Source organism: Ipomoea triloba, chromosome 14 (assembly GCF_003576645.1).
Source record: "Ipomoea triloba cultivar NCNSP0323 chromosome 14, ASM357664v1".
Lineage (NCBI taxonomy): Eukaryota > Viridiplantae > Streptophyta > Magnoliopsida > Solanales > Convolvulaceae > Ipomoea > Ipomoea triloba.
The window spans coordinates 5910108-5914182 of NC_044929.1; the positions used below are offsets into that span (position 1 = coordinate 5910108).

Here is a 4075-nt window from a genome sequence, read left to right on the forward strand (position 1 = left end):
TTTTCTGTTTCTTTTTAGTTGAGATTATTAGTGGCTTGAAGTGTGGGGAGGGGAAGGGGTTATATGGAGAGTGTTGAGGGTAATTAATTAATTAAAGAACCATAATATTAAGGGCAACATGGAGATTGGAGATGAAGAGATTACACGTTTACTTTTATGTTCTTGTCTTTATTGTTTAGTATTTAATGAATGGTTTGGTTTGGTTTGTCTTTAACAGCTATATCACATCTGGCCAGCCTTAATTAGTGGACCCTATTCACATAATCATATTTTAATTTTGACTTTGAAGTTTGAAGTGATGATAGTCATAGTGTAGGAATTCAAAATTTTGACAGATAAGAATTACTTTAATTTTATTACATATTTTGATTTTATTAAAGAAAAGAAAATGAAAAAAATATGATAACACTTTTTTTTGTACTATCAATTAGTGCAGATCATATTGATATAGTTGAAGGTGAAAATGAGTAGAAATAAAAGGTGTAGTATAACTTATGAATCATGATATATAAAATCCAAAAGCAAAACTAAGAATATATGAATATTTAATAATATTTTCTTTGGTACAAAGAAAACTGCAATCGCTATTTAAGGGTATGCATTGGTGTTGACAAAAGAGGTAAATTTGAACTAGAAAAATCATGTGTGATAGTTTCAACTAGAGACTGTGTGACAAAAATTGAATTCATGACCTTTTTGTACGAGAATCATATTCCACTTACCCAGCCACCTTTATTACAATCCTTATACCATAGACCAGGATTCACAGTGCACTGTGGACCTTGGTGCATGTGTATGTGTCTTATATTGTGAGTTTTTGTGTCTTGTGTTATGAAATTATGTACCTCAAGAGTGTATGAATATAATTTTGTACCTGAAACAAATTAGTAATTGTGTCTTGTGTTATGAATTTGTGTCTTGTGCTGTGAAATTATGTGCCTATGAACACAAATTATGTACCCAAATCAGATTTGAAAAATAAGTAAATATATAATATGTGCACATGTCTTGTGTTGCTATTTTTCTGCATCTTGTATTATAAAATTTTGTACCTTACGAATATGAATTCTGTACTTTGTAGGTTTTATCCAGGGTAATGCTATGTAGGTCCTGGTCCATGATATAAATTGTCTCTTTATTAGGTCATATTTAATATTTTCTTCTCCTCCCTAAATACGACCTATTGAATCAGTGAACTAAGCTTGTACTGGCCACATTTAATATTTTGTTTGACTAGATGCCTAGCTTTGTAATAACGGGATATTCACTGATTATGTTGGAGACATTCGGTAATTATTTGGAATTGTAATAACTAGATTGAATATATATTATATCGGTAATAACAAAAATGGCTGAATTATTTCGTTTGGAGAGATTTAATTGTTCATTCATAATAAATTATACGCGCTTCATTACTTCATGGGGGTGATAATAATGTCCTCATCTCATTGCCAGCTGCCATGTCCATCTCGATCCTCAAACATCTTTTATTGACACTTTGTGCTTCAACAACAGATTGAGAAAGTATAAATGAACAGACATTACAATATGTAATAGGGTTAATTAGTTGTATTCAAAAAAAAAAATTACCCTATTATTAAAGTTTACCTTCCTAATTTTCTTTATCAGTGTGACCTATATTCATTAGGTGATTTTCTCTCTCCGATGTAACTTAGAGCAACCCCATTTCTCCATTAGGGATGAATGATCAGCTTTTGAGAATGAAAAAACTACAACATGACTTTAAGCTAAATGTGGAGCATGATTTTTAATTGATTTTTATCCCTGCAAATATAAGTTTTTTGTGGGCCCAAGGAAAACAAAAGTTACGCACAAATCGCTCTCATGTGCACTAATGCGCCCATTTGGGCACAGGGCAGGTGAATCTGTTTATTTTTTTTTTCTTTTTTTTTTTTTTTAGGGATAAGGGTCAAATATACCCTCAAACTATACCAAATTGTACAATTAGGCCCTTCAACTTCAAAAAGCTTCAATTAATAAGCCCTCAAACTTGTTATTTTGGAACAAATAAGCCCTCTAATCTATTTGTGACCTGTAAATGCAAGCTTAGATTACAAGTTTGATGGATGAGTTGTGTCGCAATAGGATGCTATCCACTTCTATGTCACCACCTCTAAATACTCAAGCTGAACATTCTGTTAATTCAAATGATGAAAACTTAGAAGATGATTAGATTATGTTTATTAATATACTTGGTACTGTTTCTAACGATATAACTTTACTTTTGTTATTGTTTATGAGTACGAATGTTTTAATATAATATATTTTTCAATTATATTATTGATGTATTATATTATAGGTTTATTGTATGTATGCGATATTAATTAGCGGGTAAAAAATCATTAACCATCAACGACGAATTAGTCATATCCTCCGTCTTCCCCCATTATTAGTTATATCCTCTCATATGTATGCAACAACATGTTTAAAGAGTTGCCCATGAATGTGTTACGACAGAGACTCAATGGATTTAAACCAATGGATCGAAATATGTATGCAAAAATAAAATAAATAAATAAATTAAAAACAAAAGAAAAACAAAAACATATTAAATGTAAAATAAATACTCTTATTATTACAAATTACAATAATATCTCACACGTCTTTCAATCAATAAATAAGTCATTACAACAAACAACAAAATACACAATTCCCTTTAACATTTGAAACTTAATTAAAAAAATAAAATAGGTGTAACTTTGTTATAGGTTAGATCATTGTAACTTTGTTATACTGGTCTTTGTATTTTACCTTTCTATAAAATGTTTGAATTCCAATTATAATAATCTCGATCTCATGCATTATTCCAAAATACACATATTATTATGAAAATTCACCAAAATTCATCATATTATATAAGTGAGTATATTTTGAACATTTTAGACTAAAAGTATAATAGTTTGAAAATTTTGAGTATGAGAAGTGAAGAATATATATTAATAATTAAAGCAAAGTTGATTACAATATACAAAATGCCATTATAAGTTATAACTCAGGAATCAACGCAATATTTACATTGATATTGGAAACTGTTGTGGGCTTGTTTTACATAGAGTACAAGCTGGGGAAAAGATTAAACGCCGTCTGTGGGGATCGAACCCACGACCACGTGGTTAAAAGCCACGCGCTCTACCACTGAGCTAAGACGGCCATTTATTTAAAGTTAACAATTAATAGTAATTATAGTTTTGGACTATTTTGGACTATATAAATTAGTCCCTGGCTAGGAAAATGAAAAATAAAGAAATGGACTAATTTTCCATTTATTTCATTTCTCTATTTTTTATTTTCTAAATTCAATTTTTAGATAAAATGAAATTCAATACACTAATACTAAATGTGTAAAAAATAATAAAAGTATATTACTCCGTACTAAGGGTCCGTTTGGAAATCTGGAAAATGATTTTCAATTTTTTTTTTTTAATTTTCTAGTGTTTGACTGAATGTTGGATTTTTTTAAATTTTTTTTTTGTGGTTTGGAAGTTAAGAAATTGCATTTTTATGTTTGGTTTATTTTTTGAAAATGAACATATTGTTTGTTATAATAATAATCATTGGTTTTTATTGAATGTTACCCCGGTGTGATTTATCAAGTCAGTAAAGTACTTATATAAACACTTGCATCTATAATACTTTCCAGTCAATTGAAAATCGGTATGAGCACACTTACTTTTTTGTCTAAGTTCTTGACTCATTTCATTCCAATTGGAGAATTTAAAAATAGGTTGTCAACATGGTGTTATTTAACCCTAATACCCTATTATAAATAATAATAATAATAATAATAATAATAATAATAATAATAATAATAATTAAATCGGTCAAGATACCATCCAAACACTTTGCATCCTCATCATATACATCCTGTAAGTTACTCATCTACAATTTTCACCTAATATTCCTACAATTTAAAAAAAAAATCTCAAATAAGATTCTACAAAGTTTAATGAGATTCTAAGAAATTTGCATAAAAATCAGAATAGATGTAAAAGCAAGCATATAAATCACACTCTAATGACAATATTATTTATAAAAAAAAAAAAAAAAAAAAAAA

At 28.6% G+C, this 4075-nt stretch overlaps 1 non-coding gene across 1 annotated transcript; it reads right to left on the reverse strand.

The window, feature by feature from the left end:
- Nucleotides 1-3099: 3099 nt before the first annotated feature.
- TRNAK-UUU lies at nt 3100-3171 on the reverse strand. Its single transcript has one exon. It is a non-coding gene; the product is annotated as a tRNA-Lys (tRNA).
- Between the last annotated feature and the right edge of the window lie 904 nt (nt 3172-4075).